Source organism: Microcaecilia unicolor, chromosome 4, assembly GCF_901765095.1.
Source record: "Microcaecilia unicolor chromosome 4, aMicUni1.1, whole genome shotgun sequence".
NCBI classification, from domain to species: Eukaryota; Metazoa; Chordata; class Amphibia; order Gymnophiona; family Siphonopidae; genus Microcaecilia; species Microcaecilia unicolor.
In genome coordinates this window covers 318,959,656-318,984,792 of record NC_044034.1, presented here as the reverse complement: position 1 = coordinate 318,984,792, position 25,137 = coordinate 318,959,656, and the positions used below count along the sequence as shown (strand labels likewise).

General features: G+C 47.9%; 1 protein-coding gene across 1 annotated transcript in view; it reads left to right on the top strand.

The window, feature by feature from the left end:
- The first annotated feature begins 15,979 nt into the window (after positions 1–15,979).
- The window catches only part of FIGLA (folliculogenesis specific bHLH transcription factor), a 157,527-nt gene continuing 148,369 nt past the window's right edge, over positions 15,980–25,137 (top strand). Inside the window, exon 1 of the mRNA XM_030199624.1 lies at positions 15,980–16,052. The gene's annotated coding sequence lies outside the window, so the exon portion shown is untranslated. The remainder of the gene's footprint in view (positions 16,053–25,137) is intronic.

The following is a 25,137-nucleotide window of genomic DNA, read 5'->3' as shown; positions in this document are numbered from 1 at the left end:
CAATTTCCCAGGCAGCAACCGGTCCTCAGGGAACTTCGACCCCCACTGCAGCTTTCGGCCCTTCGGAGTCGATTGAGAGTGGAAACAGGGCTTCCTTGAGCCCTGTGGAGTGAATTGCACCTCCCCAGCCTGGAAGAGAGTTGTTGGCTGTTCAAACAGAGACAGACGCCGAAGTGGCTCAGCTGGTCCTGTCTGAGGGTGTGACTGCAGCAACAGAGATAGATTCTCAACTTCGGGAAACATTACTACAACAGGCTTCAAAGGTATTGCCTCAAGCTATTGTTTCCAAGTTAGCTCGGGCTGATAGTCTACCTCAATCTCCTCCTGTGGCTAGTGGAATGATTAGACCAGAATTGTGACGCTGGAGTCACTAAGGGATATGGTTTACAATATCCAAACCTCTATGCAAACTACTTTAAAGCAGAATTCTTCTGATATTGAAGTTCTTTCTGAGGCTGCCCTGCTTCAAGCACAAGTGACTGCAGAGCAAACCCAGAAATTGGAACGTGTGGATATCAAAATTCAAGAATTGGGATCTATAGAAACAGCTTTGGTTAAAGACAATAATTTCCTACATAAACGACTTGAATACCTTGAAAATCAGACTAAAAGGCTTAACCTTAGGTTTCTTAATTTTCCCAAATCGCCGTTAATTTCTCATTTGGAGATGGTTAAAAAATATTTGGTGGACATCCTGGGAATGGACAAGGACTCACTCCCTCCCATTACACGGGCTTATTACATCGGGAGTACTGGAGTGGAGGTGGGAAACCCCCCCCCCCCCCAATAGGGGAGGGAATGAATCTTACCTCATTCCTAGAAAGCTCATTAGAAATAGTTACTCAGAGGTTAACTCTGCTTGCCACTTTCGCGTTGGAGCCTGATAGGAATGCCGTACTACGGCTTTCGTTGAGACACTTAGAAAATCTGTTTTTGGGCTCAAAGGTCCGTATCTTTCCAGATCTCTCACGGCCTACACAGATTAGACGAAGGGCCTTTTTGGAACTTCGCCCCAGGGTGGTGGCATTGGGAGCAAATTTTGTTTTGCGATTTCCTTGTTTTTGTAATGTGATGCTTGAGGGTAAACATTTTCAGTTTACAGATCCAAAACAGTTGAAAGAGTTTATTGATGCAAGAGTTGATGTGAATATAGTAAACCTTCCCTAATTTAGCAGGCTGGGGTCTGAACCAGAGGAGGCATCTATTGATGATAAATTTTTGTATTTTTTTTCTTTTTTAATTTCCTTAATCTTGGGATCAAATTTCTTTAACTTGTGGACAAATGGGCTGTAAAGATATATACTTATCATTTTTGTTTCCTAATGTTAAATAATGCCGATTGCATATTCACTTTATGTGGTGATATATTGGAAAATTTAAATAAATAAATAAAAAGAAACATGTCTTCTCCTCAATGCAGATGAAAGAAGACTAATTGGTCCCATGCTCGTGAGCTGGGTGAGAACGCACCTGCGCATGGGCAGTGGGATTGCTGCCACAAGCTTTTAAATAGAACGCTAGACACTGTTTCTGCACTGGGCACCATGGATGACATCACCCACATGTGAGAATTAGCTGACCTGCTTCTCCTCAGAGAATAAATACTACTACAAAAGATACAAAAGAACTGGCTATGGATTACAGAAAATAGATATCTGCATATATTCTGTTACAGTGGAGGAGTAGCCTAGTGGTTAGTGCAGTGGACTTTGATCCTGGGGAACTGAGTTCGATTCCCACTGCAGCTCCTTGTGAGTCTGGGCAAGTCACTTAACCCTCCATTGCCCCTGGTACAAAATAAGTACCTGAATATATGTAAACCGCTTTGAATGTAGTTGCAAAAACCTCAGAAAGGCGGTATATTAAGTCCCATTTCCCTTTCCTAAGAAGAAACTACAAGAGCAGTAAATATATTAGGCTCATAGACCATGCCCCTGCAAGCTGACATGGTCCTTTGCAAGCTAAAACAAAGACTAAATCCTAACTATAGAGGTGCCCGATTCTCACCATACTGCTGGCTGATTGCATCCTTTGGTGCATTTTCCACATGGTGATGGGAAAATTAGGTTCTTACCTTGGTAATTTTCTTTCCTTTAGTCACAGTAGATGAATCCATTGTGAATGGGCTGTGTCCACCTACCAGCAGGGGGAGATAGAGAACACTGAAAACCATAGTGCCTCTAGGACGGCTAACTCCATCTGCCTCTCAGTATTTTGAAGCTTCCAAAGCAGTGTTAAACCGCAAAGTAGCATAACATGAACTTTCCTCACAGCGAACGAACGCCCCAGAACAGGAGCAATAACACAAAGGAGGGACGAACTCAACCTCCTGTAGAACAGCTTCTCCTAATGAGGGAACATGTCTGCAGGAAAAACTGAACACAAAACAGAGTCAATCAGGGAGGGATCATGGATTCATCTGCTGTGACTAAAGGAAAGAAAATTACCAAGGTAAGAACCTAATTTTCCCTTCCTTGTCATCAGCAGCAGATGAATCCATTACGAATGGGGTGGATGTATCAAAGCAATCCCTAGATAGGGCGGGAACAAGCCACACCACGCGCAAGCATTTGTGCTCCAAAAGGCGCGTCCCTCCTGGCAGCCACATCCAGCCTGTAATGACGGGCAAAAGAGAGCTTAGAAGCCCAAGTTGCTGCACTACATATCTCTTGAAGAGAGAGTGCTCCCATCTCAGCCCAAGAGGAGGAAATCGCTCTTGTGGAATGTGCCTTAAAGGCGTCAGGCGGAGGCTGGCCAGATAGCAGAAATGCAGAAAAATAGGTTTCCTTAAGCCAACGGGCTATAGTGGCTTTAGACACTGGAGACCCTCTGCGAGGACCTGACAATACAAAAAGGTGACCAGAGGTCCTGAAAGCATTTGACATCTGCAGATACTGCAACAGAGCCCTGTGCCTATCCAGAAGGTGCAACTGCCCAAAAGATTCCGGAAACTCCTCCCTAGTAAAGGAAGACAGAAAAATAGGCTGGTTTAGGTGAAACGCTGAAACCACCTTAGGCAGGAAGGAAGGCACAATACGTACCATAACCCCGGACTCTGAGAATTGCAGAAATGGATCTCGACAGGACAGCGCCTGGAGCTCAGACACTCGTCTCGCCAATGTAATGGCCACCAAAAAGACTGTCTTTAGAGTCACATCCTTCTCCGAAGCTCGCCTCAGCGGCTCGAAGGGCGAACACTGAAGAGCCTTTAATACTAGCCCCAGGTTCCAAGCCAGACAAGGGGCCCGTACGGGAGGCCGGAGCCGAAGCACCCCTCTAAGAAACCGTGCAATGTCCTGATGCGCAGCCAGGGAGAGGCCCGAGACCTTCCCCCGAAAACATGCCAATGCTGCCACTTGAACACACAGGGAATTATAGGCCAAGCCTTTTTGTACACCATCCTGCAAAAAGTCAAGTATTGGCAAGACAGAAGCCCGCATGGGTGTGAATGCTTTAGAAGCACACCAAGCCTCCAACTGGTGCCAGATCCGAGCATAGGCCAGAGAAGTGGAACGCTTGTGGGCCTGCAAGAGAGTGGAGATGACCTTGTTAGAATACCTCTTGTCTCTCAATTGCGCACTCTCAATAGCCATGCCTTAAAACCAAAGCGGCATGGATCCTCCATGGTCACCGGGCCCTGCGTCAACAGGTTCGGTACCAGAGGCAAGGGAAGGGGAGCCTCCACCAGCATCCGCCGGAGGTCCGTGTCATGTTCCCTGGCTGTGCAGAGTTTGGGCACCGGAGGATCAGACGGCCATCTTGGATGTGGGCTTGTTCCAGGTTTGGGCGGCCATCTTAGTAGGGGGCAGCTTAGGTTATGGCAGCCATCTTGGAGTGGGGCAGCTTCAGGAAGAAAGCCCATATTTGGGCGTAGGGTGTCACCAATGGGGGCAGCCATCTTGATTTCAGCTGTGCTTGGTTGGGCCTAATTTCTACACTATTTAAGACTCTGCCCTCAGTCCTTCCGTGCTTCGGCTTCTACTCAGTTCACTGGATAGTTGCAGTGCTTGTGGATCTACGGTTGTCTGCTGCTTGGTACTGACCTTTGCCTGTCCCTGGATCTGCTTCTGACCGCTGCCTGGTACTGACCTCTGCCTGTCCCTGGATCTGCTACTGACCGCTGCCAGGTACTGACCTCTGCCTGTTCCTGGATCTGCTACTGACCGCCGCCTGGTACTGACCGCCGCCTGTCCCTGGATCTGCTACTGACCATTGCCTCTCCCTGGATCTGCTACTGACCTCTGCCTGTTCCTGGATCTGCTACTGACCACTACCTGGTACTGACCTCTGCCTGTCCCTGGTTCTGCTTCTCCCTGCTGCCTGGTCTAACCCTGTGGACTTTGTGCTGGACTTTGTTTTCTCTGCTGTTGGCTACCCGCACTCAGGGGCTCAACCCCTGGGGAACGGTGGGTGACACAGGGGGAACTCAGGGTTTTGACCGACAGCCCGGTGACGGCTTTCCCTCATCGAGTACAAGGGCTCACCTCTCCTTGTGGAAAGCATTACAGAAAGCCAAAGCCATGAGCTCAGCGAAATCATCCTTCCAGCAGGGCTTCCTGCCCATGACTTTTTCCTCTGTTGGCAATCCGGGTCTCAGCCAGGGTGCCGTTCCTAGTTTGGATTTTGATCTTGACCCAGTTTCTGATCTTAATAGTTTTATCATGCTTCATGATTACCGGGAACAACTTCTCTTTGATCCAGCCTTAAAGAATACCCCTGAAGCTGCAGCGGAGAGAGAACGTGTCTGGGGGCTTGGGTTCTCTGTAAACCCAGTCTCTGCTATTGATCCTGCTACCATGCTCTTCGCGTACCGCTGCAGACTTCTCTTGGATCCAGCCCTGCGGGATACTCCTGAAGCTGACGCTGAAAGAAGGTGTTGTGAAACTCCCAAGCTCAGTGCTTATCAGCAGTTTGTGTGGAGCAGTCTGAGTTCCAGTTCCAACCACGATACGGAGTCCAAGCCGAGATCCAGTTCCAGCCAAGATGCTGAATCCATGTCAAGTTGCAGTGCCAGCCAAGATTCTGAGTCCGGATCGAGTTCCAGCAGTGCCAGCCAAGATGCTGAGTCCGGATTGAGTTGCAGCAGTTCCAGCCAAGATGCTGAGTCCGGATCGAGTTGCAGTGCCAGCCAAGATGCTGAGTCCGGATCAAGTTCCAGTTCCGGCCAAGCTGCTGAGTCTACTCCAAGTTTCCGTTTCAGCCAAGATGCTGAACCCATTCTGAGTTCCAGCTCCAGCCAAGAGGCGAGTTCCAGTCCTGATTCCAGTCCGAGGTCAAGTCCTGATGCCTGTTCAAGCTCCAGCCCAGCTACCCCTGGTCATGTTTTGAAGCTCCTCCGTAGGTTTCATTGTTATCCTTGGAGACCTGAATTCCCAGTGGAAGTCAGGGGGGGGGGCCTTAAGGGGGAGGTACTGTCACGTTTGCGACTGTTTCCTTGTCTGTGCTCACCTCGCCCTCTGGTGGCCAGACCTGGTGGCTGCAATGGACTGTCTGTTTATTGTCATCCGTTCCAGACTTCAGCCCATTTCAGTACAGATTTTTCGGGCTGCCAGAATTGCTTACCCTGTTTGTACCTGAACAGCACCCGTAGTTGCCTTGTGATTGCTGCAGCTGAGCTTGAGCAGCTGATGGGCTTTATTAATCACCTAGAAACTTCTGTGTTTGCCTTTGCATCGTCTAAGGTCCCTGGTATGTGGGTGTGCTCTGTGCACTTCTGTCTAGTCCAATTTTATTCTGAGTTCTTGCCTGGTTCTTGTTTGTTTGTTTGTGTGTAGTTAGTTTTGATTTTATTGTATAGTTTCTAGTCTTGTTTCTGGTCTGCATTTTCTTGTCTTGTGTCTGTGTTCTTTATTAGTGGCTGCTTTGCAGCTTTTAGTCCTGACTCCCTCCTGTCTGTGTTTCTTTCTTAGTGGCTGCCTGGCAGCTTGTAGTCTTGACTCTGTTGTGTGTTTCCTGCTGGTATCCAGTTCCTGCCCAGTCCAGTAAGTCCTGCCGGCCGCCTGCACCCAGGGGCTCAACTCCTGGGGAAGGATGGTCAAGTGCAGGTGAAGCCTTGCTCCAGTCCTGTGTTCCAGTCCAAGTGTTCTTGTCCAGTGTGTTCCTGCTTTGCTTATCCCTGTCTGCAGTCCCTGCTTTGTGTGTTAACCCAGTGCTGGTTGGGGTGGTTTTGCCTGCCACCGCCGCTCCTTGGCAGCAGCCCAAGGGCTCACAAACCTAGTTGCTGCTTTGAGACCTGACAGTCCGCATACCACGGCCGCCTGGGCCAATCCGGGGCAATGAGGATCACCACTCCTTGATGCAGCCAAATTCACAGGAGGAGACGCCCTATTAAGGGTCCAGGAGGGAACACATACAGGAGGCCCAGAGGCCAGGGTTGAGCCAAGGCATCCAACCCCGCCGAGCGAGGATCTCTTCGTCTGCTGAAAAAGGGCGGGACTTTGGCATTTGTGCTTGAGGCCATAAGATCCGCTACGGGTGTTCCCCATTTGGCACAGATCTGTAGGAACACTTCGACTGCCAGTTCCCACTCCGCTGGGTCCATTTGATACCTGCTTAGAAAATCGGCTTGCACGTTGCTCTGACCTGCTATGTGAGCTGCTGACAGAAGCTGCAGATGCAGCTCGGCCCAGTGGCATATCTGAGCAGCCTCTGCGGCCAGTGCTTGACACTGAGTGCCGCCTCGACGATTTATGTAGGCCACTGCTGTCGTGTTGTCCAACAGAACTCCGACAGCCATTCCCTCCAGAGTCTTGTGAAAGGCCATAAAAGCCTAGAATATCGCTCTCAGTTCCAAGCGATTGATGGACCACCCTGTTTCCTCGGGTGTCCACAGACCCTAGGCATAGCTTCCCTGGCAATGTGCTCCCCAGCCCTTCAGGCTGGCATCCGTTACCACCAGGCACCAATTGGGAAGCGCTAGCGGCATTCCTCGCCGCAGCATGCTGTCTGAGAGCCACCACTCCATACTGAGTCGGGCCGCAGGGAGCCACGTGAGTCTGCGTTGATAATCCTGGGACATAGGAGAACATCGTTGAAGCAGGGCAATCTGCAGAGGTCTCATGTGCGCTCGCCCATAGCACCACTTCCAAGGTGGCCGTCATCGACCCCAACAACTGGGCAAAGACCCAAGCTCGCGGGCGAGGCATCCGCAGGAGCAGACAGACCTGATTCTGAAGCTTGCACCGCCTTAGGTTGGGCCACTCCATACTGCGACCGAGCCCAGAGATTGCAGTACTGAGACCACTCTGGCTGTTACGTGACGACTCTCTTCTGCAGTCCGCTCTGATGAGCCAGTCGTCGAGGTACGGGTGAACCCGGATACCTTCTCGCCTGAGAAAAGCAGCTACTACCACCATTACCTTGGAAAAGGTTCGGGGAGCTGTGGCAAGGCCAAAAGGCAAGGCCCGAAACTGGAAATGTCTTCCCAACACCGCAAACCGGAGGAACCATTGGTGCGGGGGCCATATAGGAATGTGCAAGTAAGCTTCTTTCAGGTCCAGAAACGTGAGGAACTCTCCTGGCTGAACCGCTGCAATGACGGAGTGCAGGGTTTCCACGTGAAAATGCCGCACGCTTAGTGACTCGTTGACTTTCTTTAAGTCAAGAATGGGCCGAAAAGACCCGCCTTTTCGCGGGCACCACAAAATAAATGGAGTAACGACCACAGCCGTGTTCGGCGGGAGGCACAGGGATCACCGCTCCAAGGTGCAACAAGACTTGTAAGGTCTCCTCTGCCGCCGCCCGTTTGACGGCAGTGCCACATCGGGACTCCACAAACACGTCTCTCACTGGGGCACCGAATTCCAATCGGTAACCTTCTCTGATCAGGTCCAGGACCCACTGATCTGAGGTAAACTTGGTCCACTCCTCGAGAAAGAGGGAAAGGCGTCCTCCTACAGCTGTAAAGGAGGAGTGGACCGGCGCACCATCATTGTGGAGGACGGCCCTGAACTCCTGGCCTTGAGCCTGCCGCTGCGGAGCTTTTGTCCGAGCGAAAGGAGTTCCTCTGCTGAAAACGGGCACATTGAGTAAACCCAGCAGAGTGCCCCGGGCAATACCTTCGAGCTTCATGGAAGCGAGGTCTGGAGGAGGAAACCACCTGACCCTTGGAAGAAGGCCGCAGCCTATCCTCAGGTAACCTCTGGGGTTTAGCATCCCCCAGGTCTATAACAATCCTCTCTAACTCCTCTCCAAATAACAGAAGGCCCCGAAAGGGCAACTTCACCAGCCTTTGCTTAGAGGCCATGTCAGCCACCCAATGCCATAGCCATAGAAGGCGGCAGGCGGACACCGCCACAGACATGTTTAGCCGAAGCTCTGACCAGATCATAGAGGGCGTCAGCTAAAAATGACAAGGCCGACTCCATGTGCGGTGCAACCTCAGCGAGGGACTCCGCACCATCCACGGGCTGTTCCACTGCCTGTTGTAACCAAGAAAGGCAGGCTCGAGCAGCATAAGAACTGCAAACAGACGCCCTTAAGGCTAGGCCCGAAATCTCAAAGGACCATTTTAGCGTTGATTCCAGACGCTGGTACTGAATGTCCTTCAGGACGACCCCTCCCTCTACAGGGAGGGTGGTCTTTTTTGTCACAGCCGTGACTAAGGAATCCACTTTAGGCATCCCAAAATGGGCCAAGTGCTCCTCACTCAGAGGGTAAAGATGCCCCATCGCCCTGGCCACTTTCAAGGGCCCCTCGGGGTCAGCCCATTGAGCAGAAATAAGCTCTTGGATGGAGTCAAGCAAAGGAAAGGCTCGAGCAGGCTTCTTAGTACTCGCCATCCTCGGATTACCAGAGGAGGCCTCGCCTTGAACAGGATCATCAATAGAGAGGGCCTGTAAGGCATCAGAAATAAGTTCTGGCAGCTCATCGCGGTGGAAAATCCGAACCGCAGTGGGATCATCCTGATCCAGTGGCAAATCGGCACCTTCCTCTGGCTCCTCAGACCACGAAGGCCTGCCAGATTCCTCAGAGTCCCCACAGCCTGACCATGGGGGGGGGAGGGGGTGCGCCACTCTCCGAAGGGGAATTTACCCATCTATGTTTAGCGTGCATCCAACGCTCAGGGGAATCCACGTCTGACATCAGCCCTGGGCCATCATCAGTCGGAGGGAGACCAGGTAGCACCGCAGTGTCAGACACCTGCAGCAGAGCTCTTTTCAGCATGAAGGCTTTATGTAAAATAAGCACAAACTCGGGGGAGAAAAACTCACCCTGACTTCCCGTCTCCGAATTAGGAGCCACGGGGAACGGAGCTCCTCTGGTAGCCTCGGCCCGAGGCGCCCCTTTGCTCTCAGACTCCTCCGCAACCGCGGGGCTCGAGCCATGCGGCGCTTCCAAGATTGCGCCCGCTGCCAGCTCCATCGAGCGGGAAGAATCATTGCTTGCCATGCTCGTACTGGCTCTACCGTCTAAACAGCACATTTTACAGAGCCCCACTGATGATCTGCACTTGCCACAACAGGAACAGCGCTTAACTCCCTCAGCAGCCATTGCCGAAAAACGGCAGAATAAAATTCAAAATGGCGGCTTCGCGCCAAAATCACCCCAATAGGAATGCCGTCCGCGCCAAAATCACCCCAATAGGAACGCCGTCCGCGGGCCCTCCCCGGAGGAGCTGAGAACTGCTCTTACCTCAAAGGACCGAGTCCACGAGCTCCGATCATGCTGCATAGTCAGGAAAAGCCTCAGAAATAGCAACGCTGTCAAAGCGCGATTTTTTTTTTTTTAACGCTGTGAGGAAAGTTGGAGGCAAACAGCTACAGAGGTACTCCGGAGGCAGAAGAGGGTGGGAAAGGCAGGGAAAGGGCGAACCTATATGCCTGCATCCACATAGGGGGAAGCGTAAGGCAGGGAAAGGGTGAACCTATGTGCCTTTAAAGTGGGCTCCACTTAGCTACAACACCCCTGCTACAACTGGCAAAAGCACAGGAGCCACCCCAGGCAGAATCTTCAAGGAGCTGAACAAGCTGCGTCCAACCCTGCTGAGAGATAAGAGAAATACTGAGAGGCAGATGGAGCTAGCTGTCCTAGAGGCACTATGGTTTTCAGTGTTCTCTATCTCCCCCTGCTGGTAGGTGGACACAACCCATTTGTAATGGATTCATCTGCTGCTGATGACAAGGAAAAATGAGTTCCCATCCAAAAAGATACCGCACTAGGTGTGGGGGTACCACACAGAGTGTGGAGGTGCACTTAATCCCCACGAAGCAATTAAAAGGGAACGGGGGGGGGGGGGGAAATAAGCTATTTACAAACAATGGGTAAGACGTATAATTTCAGTTAAAAAATAAGTTTATTACAACAAGTTGACTCAACACAGCTATGTTGAGTCAACCTGTTGTAATAAACTTTATTTTTAATTGAAATTATACGTCTTACCCATTGTTGATAAATGAGTTCATTCATACAGCTCAAGCCGGATTCCCAGCAAGCTACTCCAGCATGAAGTTGAAGGATGTCCTGCCTGACACCGGTTACTGGCTTCTCTCAGTGTGATAAGCTGTAAATATTAACCAGTCTTCTCCGTATGCCTTGTAATACAGAGAGGTTCAGTACTTAGGAGGAAAGGCAAAAGACAGTCTCTTCTCAGAGAGCTATTAGATTTTTCCTCTGTTCTCCTTTCACACCAAAATTCTTGTATTTATTCTTCACAAAGTCTTGGCTTTGCCACAGTGTAATTTAATTTTGGAAATTATAATCCATTAACCATCAAGTCCAAGCAGATAACAATCCAAGTTAAAAAAGACATCATTATACAGTATATAAGTTCTAAAGTACCGTCACAATTTAAGTATTTGTCTACAATGTTAAAAATATTGTACATAAGCAGTTGTCCCTGACATTTCAACAGAAACCTCTGGGCTAATTGGATCTAGTATAGCCCTGTGTTGTCTCCATAAAACCAGGTGATGTTTTCGACTAAGCAGGTCATGCATACCTATCTGTCCAGCAGATGAAATGATGGAGCCCATGGCTCTTTCAGACATCCTCCCCATCTGAGCTAGTGCCTACCAAGGCTTATCTCATTCCTGTGTTGATGTAACTCTGTCTTCTCACCAGTCTCACACCAGAAATAAAACACAGCCAGTAGCATCAGTCCTGATGTTCAGCACGTCCTTGTGAGACAGCAGGTAAGCTAGCTGCAGGAAGTCTTTCAGTTAACCATAATAGCACGTTTCACAAAAGATGGATCATGGCCTAGGCAAGCCTCAGTGGCAGAAAAAGGTGAGACACAGGGGCCACCCCTACACACCTCCCCTCCTTTCATCCACCACTCACCTACCCGAGAACCCTTCATCCCTTTCCAGCTTGCCACCACAGCTCTTACAAACTGATGCGTCCCTTCTATGCACCTCCAAAAGAAAAACTACCGGGTCCAAAGGAATGACACCCCCCCCCCCCCCCCGCCATTCTACAAAGCATTCAATATTGCACAAAATCAAAATTGTACCTTTTTAATACAATCCCACTAGAGGTGAAAAAAAAACCCCTTGTCTCAACATCCTATCCAACAGTGCCTGTCTCCTCCTTGACTGTGTGCTATCTGTTGAGTAAGAAAAGCTCTTCAGATGATCTTAAATTGTTATCAGTGGTGTACCGAAGAGATTGGCCCTCTTTTTAACACTTTCGTGAGTGATATTGTAGAAGGACTGTCTGGTAAGGTTTGTCTCTTTGCGGATGATACCAAACTCTGTAATAGGGTGGGACATCCTGAAGGGTGTGGATAGCATGTGGAGGGATCTGGCGAAGCTTGAAGAATGGTCCAGCAATTGACAACTCAGATTTAATGCTAAAAATTCAGGGTCATACACTTAGGTTGCAAAAATCCAAGGAAACAGTATAGTATAGGGTAAAGTACTTCTGTGTACGAAAGAAGTAAACTTGGGGGTGATTGTGTCAGATGATCTTAAGGCAGCCAAACAGGTAGAAAAAGCAACAGTCAAAGCTAGCTCATAACCTTGGGGTCATCTTCGACTCCTCCCTCTCTGCACATATTCAGCAGACTGCTAAAACCTGTCGTTTCTTTCTCTATAATAGCACCAAAATTCGCCCTTTCCTTTCTGAGCACACTACCAGAACCCTCATCCCCACTCTTATCACCTCTCGCTTAGACTACTGCAACTTGCTTCTCACAAGTCTCCCACTTAGCCATCTCTCTTCTCTTCAATTTGTTCAAAATTCTGCTGCACAACTAATATTCCGCCAGTGTCGTTATGCTCATATTAGCCCTCTCCTCGTCACTTCACTGGCTTCCTATCCGTTTCCACATACAGTTCAAACTCCTCTTATTGACTTACTAGTAAAAAAAAGCCCCGTTTCTGATGCAAATGAAAAAGGGGCTAGCAAGGTTTTCTTCTGTGTGCATGTGGGGGTGGGGGTGGGGTGTCCCTCCCTCTGCCCTCTCTCCCTTCCCCTGTGCTTTCTGTCCCCTCCCCCCTCGGAGTCGAGTCCTTCAGTGTTAAGTTTCTTGCTGTGCTGTGTTTGTGTTAGAGATAGTGAGGGCTTCTGCCCTCTCTCCCCTCCCCCCTCTGAGTCCTTCACTGTTACAGAGAGAGCGATTTGATTTCGTGCTTTGCTGTGTTTTCCTTCACTGTTTGTGTTACAGAGAGAGCGAGGGCAAGGCAGACACTCATGGGGAAACCGTATATCTCTACCCCTTCATACTTCCGGCTGGAGGCTTCATTTAGAACGTTGGCGGTGCCTTTTATATATAGAGATAAGTGCATTCACTCTGCAGCTCCTCAGTACCTCTCCACTCTCATCTCTCCCTACATTCCTCCCCGGGAACTCCATTCTCTGGGTAAATCTCTCTTATCTGCACCCTTCTCCTCCGCTAACTCCAGACTCCGTTCCTTTTATCTTGCTGCACCATATGCCTGGAATAGACTTCCTGAGCTGGTATGTCAAGCTCCATCTCTGGCCGTCTTCAAATCTACCGTATTTTTCGGACTATAAGACGCAATTTTTTTCCCCTAAAATTTGGGAGGAAAATGGGGGGTGCGTCTTATAGTCCGAAGGGTAGCGAGTTTGGATCGCCCTCCCCTACTTACGCGACGCCATGTTCCCTGGTGGTCTAGTGACGTCGGGGCAGGAAAGAGCCCCCTCTTTCCTGCCCAGCGCGCTGCTCTCCGTGCTCCTGACTGCTTCCTGAGAATCTCGGCGGCCATTTTGAATCTCGCCGAGACCGTCAGGAAGCAGTCAGGAGCACGGAGAGCAGCGCGCTGGGCAGGAAAGAGGGGGCTCTTTCCTGCCCCGACGTCACTAGACCACCAGGGAACATGGCGTCGCGTAAGTAGGGGAGGGCGATCCAAAACTCGGACAAGACGCACCGGAGCACCTAGGTTTTAGAGGAGGGAAAAAGGAAAATTTTTTTTTCCTATTTCCCTCCTCTAAAACCTAGGTGCGTCTTATGGTCCGGTGCGTCTTATAGTCCGAAAAATACGGTAAGCTAAAAGCCCACCTTTTTGATGCTGCTTTTAACTCCTAACCCTTATTCACTTGTTCAGAACCCTTATTTTATCATCTTCACTTTAATATTCCCTTATCTCTTGTTTGTCCTGTTTGTCTGTCCTAATTAGATTGTAAGCTCTGTCGAGCAGGGACTGTCTCTTCATGTTCAAGTGTACAGCCCTGCGTACGTCTAGTAGCGCTATAGAAATGATAAGTAGTAGTAGTATGGATGCTCAGGTGCATAGGGAGAGGAATGGCCAGCAGTAAAAAAATTGATTATAGTGCCCTTATATAAGTCTCTGGAAAGGTCCCATTTAGAATACTGTGTGCAATTCCAGAGACTGCCCTCTGGAGTCGGTCCAGAGGGACAACTACAAAATTGGTTAGTAGTCTCTGTCAAAAAGCATATGGGGACAGACTTAAGGCTCTCAATATGTATACGTTGGATGAGAAAACAGATGAGAAGGAGCTATGTTCTGTAAAAGAAAAAGGGACTCGAGGACAGAGTAGGAAGCAGAAATAAGATGACTCAGACTAAAAGTGAGCAAATTCCACTTTCTGGAGAGGATGGTGGGTGCCTGGAATGGAAACACCATGGCAGAAACATCTCAGGTCTGGGACAGAAATACCTAGAAACATAGAAACATGACCAGCAGATAAGAGCCAAATGGCCCATCCAGTATGGCTCTCAATATGTATACTTTGGAAGAAAGGCAGGAGAGAGGAGATATGATACAGGACATTTAAATACCTCTGTGGCATTAATGTACAGAAGGCGAGTCTCTTTCAAATGAAGGAAAACTCTGGAATGAGAGACATAGGATGAAATTAAGAGGTTATAAAACTCAAGTAGTAATCTAAGGAACTATGTTTTCACAGAAGGGTGGTGGATGCACGGAATCGCGTCCCGGTGGAGGGTGCTGGAGATGAGGACTGTGTCTGAATTTAAGAAAGTGTGGGACAGGAACGTGGGGGTCTCTTAGAGAAAGGAGGGAAATAGTATTACTGTGCATGGCAGACTGGGGGCAATGTGGCTCTTATCTGACATGACATTATGTTTCTATGTACTTTATAAGACACCAGTATCAAAAATTGAGCTCCGTATTCATAAATATCCTTCCAATCTCTCTTCCATTGTGGGACTTGGGCATCCCCGCCAGGCACTGCAATAGGTGCTGCAATTTTGGAGTGGGGGCCAGGCCTCCCTGTGGCTACACCACTGGTACAAGTTTACTTCATGCATATTAACAGCAGTTCAAGGGTCTGGTGCCCTAGGCCAGTGTTCCCAAGTCAGTCCTGGAGTACCCCCTTGCCAGTCAGGTTTTCAGGATATCCACAATGATATGCATGAAAAGATTTGCATATAATGGAGGCAGTGTATGCAAATCAATTGCATGCATATTCATTGTGGATAGCCTGAAAACCTGACTGGCAAGGGAGTATTCACAGGACAGATTTGGGAAACATGCCCTTGGCAAACCTCCAGCCTTTCATCCCTCTCAAACTTTCAGGTCATAGCCTCCTGCCACCACCACCCCTCCTTAAATAATGCAACCATCAATATTATCACACAGAATCATATTAAAATTCAAGTTACAGTGTGTGGTGATGGTTCTTTCAAAGTTGTATAACTACCAGGATACTATGGTATTGTTTTGGTTACAGCTGCTCTTTGCTGCCCCAAAGAAGCTGCTGCCCTAGGCCACTACCTGGTCTTGTCCTAATGGTTGGGCCTTTTGCCTATTCATGGCAGCCATTCTGGAAACCAGAACAGCTGTGAGATCATCCCGGGCAAGCCCCGAAAAGCATCACTGTAAAGGGTCTACCACTTTGCCTATCATACCTACATTGGATCCTCTCACACGTTTTATCAGAGGTCACCCAGTTTGTTGTATTTATTATGTTTATTTGTTTTCTTACAGGACAGCCCATTCTCCTCTCTCCTCCAATCTCACCTCATCTCTCTTCCAAGGCGCGCACATTTCCACACAAAGTTTGAGGACTGCGCTTCTATGCCTGAAGTAGGTCCTATTCCTCAGGAGAGGTCCCCAATGGTTTAAGTAGGACCCTCTAGCCTGCGACGAGAGCACAAAGGAATTAAGTCTCCCTTGGCGTGGAGGTTGAAAGTCCCCAGCAGCAACAGACAAGGCCTACCTAGAGCGGCTTGCCACCGTAACTCTACCATGCTAAAGAAGACCCACTAGGCTTCCAGGTGACTAGATAGCGGGATCCCAGCAAGCGTATAAAACTTAAGGAAGAAACCCGCCACCCTAGAGTTACCATATGGCTCCCAGACCACTCCAGTCCCTCCACATCTGGTCAAGACTATCGGTGTTCTCGTCCTCGCCCTGTATCCTTTCGTGGTCTACGACGGTTGGGGAGATCCAACCGCCGTGTGCATCGAACATTCCGGGGGCCAACAACAACACGTGCTATGTCCAGATCCTCGCGCGCCCGCCGTCTAGCCCCTAAGCAAAAAAAAAGGCGGAATACAGCGACGTGCGCAAGTTTAGCGTCGTCTGCGTGTTTGTACGTAAATGGCTGCTGGTACGGGTGCGCAGGGTGTATTATAGCTCTGCGGGGTGGCCGTTTTGCGTTAGGTAAGAGATAGTTTCATGCTGTACCAGCGTACAGTATTTAGACAAAAATGTTCTCTTATAAAAAAAAAAAAGTGTTATTATGTTAAAAGGGTCTTTCCTCTATGATATTTCTGAGGCCCACTTTGCATTTCTGGAGCTGGGAGTGGAGGGTCATTTTTTTAATTGGGATGCTCGTTATAGCTAAGGAGAAAGGGTACGTGTTTTGGTTACTATTGCTGACTTTTCCCTCAGATCTGTGGTAGTACTGAAGCCTCTCTCATGGGCAAGGTTTTTCACGTTCTAACAAACGTGAACAAATTTTTTACAACATTACGTTGTAATAAGAGGAACAGGCACAGTCCGTATCAATACGCTTCAAACTAAAGGGACCGCACATAAACGTTCTTAATCCTGTCAAATAAAATTAGTCCGACTTTCTTTATGGTGGTACTTGAAGGACTGTTGCACAGGAAATAAAAGTACTAATTTGCAAGAGCGGAAGCACACGTTGTGGTAGTAGAACAGTTAGGGACACCTAGAGGCACTATTTTCAAGCCTTTGGGAGGCTAAGTTCCATAGGTTCTAGGAACGTTTGGGAGGCTAAGTGCTTTGAAAATGAGCCTCCTAGTTAAATTGTATTGTTGCAGTTAAGTCCCAAAGTGAACAGAAACTGGCACAACTTATTTGGTACAAAGGTAAACGTAATACCTTTCTGTAAATGTTAATGCATAATTGCTATTATTTGCAAATTAAACAGTGTACAGCAATCCTAAAAATCAGTGGCAAGTGCAGGAATACCCTTTTGCAATGGTTCCTTCACAGAAAATAGCAATAGTCCATGTAGGCAGTTTGTCTTTCTGTTCTTGTTTTTGGAATATGCCACTCTTCTGGCTCAGAAATATTTAAGTTCCTTGAAATATATTTCATGTTTGAAATTTCCTCATGAATTGTCACGTTAGAAACTGAAGGCTATTTAGAACATAGTAGATGATGATGACAGAAAAAGACCTGCACGGTCATCTAGTCTGCCCAACAATTTAAACTCATATGTGCTTCTTTATGTGTATACTTGACCTTGATTTGTTTCTGCCATTTTAGAAGTCTGTCCAGAACAAGGCCCACCCCCAAAACCACCAGCCCCACTTCTCCCCACCGGCTCTGCCACCCAATCTCGGCTAAGTTTCTGAGGATTCCTTCCTTCCAAACAGGATTCCTTTATGTTTATCCCAGTATTTTGAATTCCGTTACCGTTTTCATCTCCACCACCTCCCGCGGGAATTATAATTTATACTCCCATGCAGCACAGACCTACTCCAGGATAGATGGGATTTGGATATCTCGTAATGATTGGCTATGGGGCGGAGGCGGCAGAAATAGAACCAATTAGTGATTCAGATTATGCGCCAAGGTGGGTTAAACTGAAGGGAAGGGTTGTAAGGAAGTTGGAGGATGATGGACTTTGTTGGGGGCGAGATTATCCAAGGAGGAACATTAGACGCACCATTCAAGACTACAGCAATTTAATGATACAGGGGATGTGGAGCAAGAGAGAATGATGAGTAGGGAGAAGTACGGGGGGGGGGGGGGAGAGGGAGGGGGGGGAGGGAAGAGGAGGGGGGACGATGCTGAGACATGCGCCGCCGACATTTGACCATATGGGAATGGCTTAGTCTGCTAAGGAATTGATATGAACAATAAAGCTGTATGATTCGTGGTAAAGATGGAGATGGTAGATGAAGGGCTATGAGAAACAAAGCCCTGGGCAGTAGGTCGTGCATATAAGATCTGCCTCAGGAGGAAGAATGTTCTTAATCCAATGTCTTGAACGAATGCCCATGGATGGTAGCACTGTTTGAAACTGGCTGAACATAGCGGGAAGGGAAGGGGGGGAAGGGGGGGGGGACGAGTGGATGGGAGGGGGACGGGGGGGAGGGAGGGGGGGGGAAAATAAAGAAAATGTTCACAAGCTGATTTGAACTAGCATATTGTACTTGTTAATATCTCTCAGTGTATAACATGTTTAACTGTTGTTGTTCTTAATAAAAAAGATTTAAATATAAGGATACAGGGGATGGTATCAGATGGTAATATGGGATGCACTGAAGGTAGTGGTTGAGGAAAAGCTTAATATGTCTAATAATGGTTGATCTTCAGCTGTGTTTCAGATCATCTGCTAAAATATCCAGCTTTTGGCTTCAGTTCATTCTCTGGCTGCAGTATATGTTAATATTTGGTTGAATCCTTTGTTCTTCCACCATCATAATAGTTACTGTGCCACTGCCACACAACCCCAAAGCATAATAAATCCATCCCCCATCCAGTGGCTGACCAGGTGTACTCTTTTCTTCAAAGCTTCACTCCCTTATCTTCTTGAAATGTATCTTGTGTGGTTTGCACGCAAGAATTGAACTTTTCAGCTGCAATCCAAAGTATGCTCTCGTCTGAATTCTTGGATCAAAGGAAGTTGGAAACCAAATTTTTTTGCTACTCATTGTATTCTGTTTACTTACAAAACCTTCCCTCTTAAAAAATAAAGTCTACAGTGGTCCCTGGAACTGTTCTATTATTGAATATGAATAAAGTATCTTCATTTGAGGACCAGGTTTCCTAGGTCTTTTATTTTGGTCATCCCTGCTGTTTCTTCTCATCCCTCTAAATTTTCAGATACCATTAATACTTTTAACCATAGCGGCTTGCGAGAGCCCATGTCTGAAAGCAGCAGACAGAAAGAACCTTCAAAACTGAGAGGTGGAATGGTCACAGTGGTTTTTTTTAATTCGTTCTTTATTAAACTTTCATGAACATGCTACAGAAGTATCTGTGTTCAAAACGTCATAATCATGTAACAGAAACTTTAGCAAACATTAACACTTCCCCCCCCCCCCCTTATAAGTTCAAGATTTATTCCTATCGAGCACTGTCTGGTGAGCGTAACAGCGTGGATGGGGTTTTTGAAAGCGTCTGTTCAACGCTTTCCAACAATACTAGGACTAGGGGGGCATGCGATGAAACTACAGCTGTAGTCAATTTAAAACAAATCGGAGAAAGTTTTTCTTCACCCAACGCGTAATAAACTCTGGAATTCGTTTGCCGGAGAACGTGGTGAAGGCGGTTAGCTTGGCAGAGTTTAAAAGGGGTTAGACGGTTTCCTAAGGACAAGTCCATAAACTGCTACTAAATGGACTTGGGGAAAAATCCACAATTCCAGGGAATAACATGTATAGAATGTTTGTACGTTTGGAAGCTTGCCAGGTGCCCTTGGCCTGGTATTGGTCGCTGTCGTGGGACAGGATGCTGGCTCGATGGACCCTTGGTCTTTTCCCAGTGTGGCATTACTTATGTACTATCCAAAAGGGGGCCCACGTTGCGCAAAAGGCATCTCCTTGGCTCCTAGACAATCTTTCACACTTCTTTCTCCAAGGAGCACATCTGAATCCTGGCTGAACGCCATGCTCAACTGTGGATAGTCCCTTGTTTCTCCACAGCTGCAAAATCGACCTCTTTCCCATCATCACCACACGTTGCAAAAATGCCTTCATTTTCAGTGGCATGCGTTCTCTGCATACAAAGTTATCAAAGAGCTGCCCTGGCGTGGGTTTCCAACAAGTTTGCCATATTACAGAGACCTGGATCACGTCTTTCCAGAACCTTTGTATATCCCCGGGCACAGCCAGAACATATGCTCAGATTCACCCCTGGCGTTCCGCATTTGAGACCAAGTGTCATTTTCTTTTAAAGTTGCCCTCCAAGCTCTGTGTGGTGAAATGTATAATCTCAAAATAAATTTCAGCTGTATCTCCTGCCACGTCACTTGCTCGTAAGTTTGGGAGTTAATAACAGTGTCTTTTCAACGTTCTTATTTAGCGGAATACCCAGTTCCATACTCCATTGCCGCGTACTGTTGAAAATCAGAGTCTTTTAAAGAATCCCTGAGATGGGCCGTGGAAATATTTCAGGCCGGACACGCGCTGCTGGGCTTCCCACCCAGCAGCTCACAAAACCCTCCCAAACCACTGCTGCTAATGTATGTTTTTGGCAAATGAGTTGATATAATGTTTTTAGTTGGTGATAGGGCAAATCCATTCGGCTGTGATATTTGGAAGGCATCAGTGCACAGTTCTTCCAAGGGTTTTATCCTCACCTGGCCTCCGTTAGGACATGGACATAAATCACGTATTCCTCGACCTTCCCATTCCCGGAAAGTGGCCCAATGTGTCCCCCACTGGGAATCCCAGGGTTACATCTGATTGGTAGACAGCGGAGAGCTTTTATTGTTCAGAGAGAGGAATTTGTCACCCATTTCCAGGTGTGCCGCAAAGGCCAAACAATATATCTCTCAGGTCCCAATCCAACGTCTCTCTCTCCCCCCCCCCCCCCCCCAAACCCTGTAGCCAACTACTAAAATGGACCAGCCCAAACAGTTTTGTCTCTCCTAGAAAAAGATGAAAAATATGATATTGATCTAAACCAATCTGACAGATGCCTTAAACAGCTGGAAATGGAAAAAAAAAGGCGCAGGCTAAACAGTCCCAACCCCCCTTTTGCCCGGGGGAGCTGCGCTCTCATTACGCTCATACGGGCCCTCTTCCCCTGCCAAAGGTACCCAGTAACCCTTTTATGTAGCAAGAACAGGGGTAACATTTGAAATGTATAGATCCAGATTGGAAAAAGTAGCATATTATACAGGGCCACCTGTCCCAAGAGAGATAGCGGCAAGGCCTGCCCAACCCTTCAGGATCTCCGCCGCCTTATGCTTAAGTGGTTCTATGTTTAACTTGTACAGGTTAGCTAAATCAACGGGGATCTTCACTTCCAGGTATGTAATGTGATCAGTTGCCCATTTTAATGGGAAATTGCCCTCCCATCGCACCTTCACCTCTAGCTGGGTAGGTAGTGCCACCGATTTTTGCAGGTTAAGCTTAAATCCCGAATAAAACCCAAACTCATCCACCACCGACAACAGCCTAAGCAGCGAGGCCTAGGGTGAGGTGAGAGTCAACAGAAGATCATCTGCATAGGCCAGGACTTTTACAGGCTGTGAGGGTAACTCCACCCCCACTATGGATCTTTCATAATGGTGTGCAGTAATGGTTCTAAATAAAGTAAAAACAGTAGGGGGGAGAGTGGGCACCCTTGTCTGGTCCCCACCTGTACTTCAAAAGGGGAGGAGATCAACGAGTTAACCAGTAGACGCGCTGAGGGGTCTGTATACAATGCCTTAATCGCTTGATAGAACCATCCTCACATGCCCACATACTCCAACACTTTAAACAGGTATTCCCAATGTACCTTATCGAACGCTTTTTCAGCGTCTAAGCTGACCAGGAGCATGGGTGTTTTAGTCAATTGGCATTGTGCTATGGATAGTAATAGCTTACGCACGTTTAAAGTAGAGTGCCTACCCCTCACAAAGCCCACCTGGGGGTTCCCTATTAGATCTGACAGGTACGGTGTCATTCTCACTGCCAGAGCCATAGCCATGATCTTAAAATCTACGTTCAACAGAGAGATGGGCCTGTATGATGCTACCTGGTCCCTGGGTTTCCCCAGCTTAGGAATCAGAGTTATTAGTGCTGTATTTGCTCACACGGAAAAATAGCCTCTGTACCACTTCCTCATATGATTCTAATAAGTATCCGCAAAACTGTGGTGGTAATAGCTTGTAATATTGATTGGGGAGCCCGTCGGGTCCCAGTGCCGACCCCAATGGGAGGGCTTTTATCGTTCTTTGCAGTTCTTGAACTGTTAATGATTGAGAGAGACATTCTCAGGCCAGAGGGGACACCTTAGGGAGACCCGCGTCTTCAAGATAGTCTATTATCGAAGGACCCTCTCCCCTGCTGCCCCCCTAGAAAAGGTTCTGCAAAGTATTCCTGAAAGGCTTTTTAAGATCTTTTCTGGAGAGGTTACTTTTATACCCTGGTGTCTGCTATCTCCGTGATAATCGGCCGTGCCCGCCCTGTGTCGAGCGATGTTAGCTAACAATTTGCCTCGATTTGTTTCCAAATCTCTGAAAATTAAATTTCTGAAACATTAAATACTTTTTGTCTCTGTTCATGAATTATAGTATTCAGGGCTGCCTAAAGCAGCCGACAAGTTTTCTCTGGTTTGTGCTTTGATGGGTGTAGTAAGATACTTAAATGCTTCAGCCGCCTATATTCCCTCTCTAATCTTAGGATACTCGCCGCTTGTTTCTTCTTCTGCGCACATGTATATACTATGATCCCCCCCGTGAAGCACCGCTTTCGATGCCCTCCATAGTGTGGTGGGGGAAGTCACAGGACCCTTAATTTTCTGCTTATATGGATCCCATAACATTGCTAGGTGTTCTTTGAATTTTTTATCTTTATAAAGCTGCGCCGGGAATCGCCAAACCCACCCCTGCCCACCGGGCACTACGAACTCCATATCCAGCCAGACCATTGAGTGATTTGTTACTTCCAGTGGACCTATTTCCGCTCCCTTTACTTAAAAAAAAACTATGACTGGGACACCAGCATATAGTCAATCCTGGACCATGTTTTATGTGCTTTAGAGAGATGTGTATAGTCACGAGTTGTGGGGATAAAGAGTCTCTACACATCAAGTGTAAGGCCCTACTCATGTGTAACAGCCCTAGTTCTCATGCACTCGTGCCAACCCTGGTGCCAGACCTATCCATCCCTGGTGCCATGACCTGATTAAAATCACCCCCCCCCCCCCCCCCCCACACACACACACACCCATGGTGCATCCATATGCTTATACCCCAATGCTGTTAATTCCTGAAAAAACTGTGGGGATGGATCATTAGGCCCATAAGCTGAACATAAGTAAAAGGATTGCCCATGGAGGGTAACAAAAATCACCAGTATCCTTCCATCCCTGTCTTTATAGACCAATTTTGATTGGCAAGGGAGGCCCTTCCGAATTAAGATAGCCACCCCCCTGCGGCCATTTCCAGCTGATGAGCAATAGCACTCTCCCACCCACTGCCTACAAAGCTTTTTGTGTTCCTCTTCTGACAATTTAGTCTCCTGGAGACACACTATATCTGCCTTTAAGCGCTTCAGTTGGGTCAAAATTTTCGTTCTCTTTTTTGGCGAAGATATCCCTGACTCATTCCATGATATTATTCATTGCGTTACAGTATTCGCCATACAATCTCACGTTAACATAATTGCAGATATTTTCCATATTGGCCCCCCAGAGCCCAGCCCCTCTCTGGGAAACCCCTCTGCCCTTCCACACAACATTCCTCTCCAGGATTCGCCCCCCACTACCAATCTGCACCCGAATTTTATTTTGTGTATGACACTTCACTACCCATTTGTTCCTTTGTCCCTGTCCCGTCCAACTCTTCCGACTACCACTTCCCGATGCCCTCCCAACGCCCTCCCCTTCTCCCAACGCACACTATTTCCAAACCCCATCTTTATGGACTGAATCACTTCCAATGCTCGAGTCCCCTCGCCCCCCCTCCCCCGCAGTCCAGAACGTTACTTAGGTAACCCACTGCTAAACCCTCGTACAATTTCTCCTCTTCTCATTTCGTTTACTCACTCCAGCGCACTGTCTGATTGTATAATCACTCTCTGCCTGCCACATTTCCTGCTGTATTGCGGTCTTTGCCTTTCTCCAGTTCCTTTATTTAAAGTTCAGTGCATCTGCTGCTTTGTTGAAAGCTTTCCAGCGCCCCTCGTGCTTTATTTTCAATATCGCTGGATAAATCACTCTCCGCCTGCCACATTTCCTGCTGTATTGCGGTCTTTGCCTTTCTCCAGTTCGTTTATTAAGTCCAGTGCATCTGCTGCTTTGTCGAAAGCTTTCCAGCGCCCCTCGTGCTTTATTTTCAATATTGCTGGATAAATAAGCGTAAAGTTCGCTTCTGCTTCATGGAGAAGCCTACAGAGTGGGGTAAATTGTTTCCGTCATTCTTGCAAATGTGCAGAATAATCCTGAAATTCTTATGAGGTGACCTTCAAATTTCGTTTCATTTTTTTTCATTCTATACCCTCTCAGAATTTCCATTTTATGTACATAGTTGTGGATCTTCAATATTACCACTCTGGGCGTGGAGCAGCCTTCTTGCTTCCTTCCCATGCGGTGTACCCTCTCTAGACAAAGAGGCCCTGCATGGTCAGAGGTGGCGAACTCCGATTTTAACCACCGTTCCCAACACCGCATCACTCACAGTTTCTGGGAATCCGACCAATCGGAGGTTCTTCGCCCTCCGTTTCTCCTTCAAAGCTTCCCGGTTCCTCGAATTTGACGCGGAAGGACGCCATTTTGCCTGCAGCTGCGGTTTCTTCAGTGCGGGAGCTTTCCTCTAATTCACAGCCTTTGGGAGGGCAGAAGGAGGCAGACGCTGTGTCTCTGGTGCAGTCTGGGGGGACTCAGGAGGGGGGGGTTTCCCCTGAGTTCGTCCTACAGATGTACCAGGCCTTTTTGATGAAGAAGGCTGGAGTGCCAGTAATTTCAAAGGAATTATCTTTGACTTTTCCTCCTGCTAAGAGATCTAGAGGTTGCGACTCGCAGATTGATTTTACTCTGACCAAGATCATGATATCCCCTTCTTGGAAGAAGAGGACGGCTTGGCTGAGGATCTTTGGGAGGATCAGTCTCCTGTTGATCCTGAAAAACTTTCTTTTTCCCAAGGGGAAGATCCTTCAGTAGTTAGGGTTTTTTATAAGGAAGATTTGCATGAGCTCATATCTCTTGTATCATCTACTCTGCATTTCGAGGATCAACCTCAGACTCCAGAGGTCCGTAAGGTAGACTTGTTGGTTAAAGGCACTAGATCTTCAGCAAAAACTTTTCCCATGCATCAGGATATTGGGACGTTATTAAAACTCAGTGGGAAGTTGCAGATTCTTCTTTTCGTCCAGTCAGGTCCATGGCCCGCCTTTACCCAGTGCCAGAAGTAGATAGAACTCTTCTTAAGGTTCCGGTGGTATCGGCGGTTACCAAGCGTAACACGGTTCCTGTGGACAGAGGAACAGCTCTTTGGGATGTTCAGGACAGGAGGTTGGACTCCCTGCTTAAGAATAGTTTTGATGTTTCATCTCTGGCGGTGCAGGCAGCTATTTGCGGATCTTTGGTGGCCAGAGCCTGTTTTCGCTGGGCG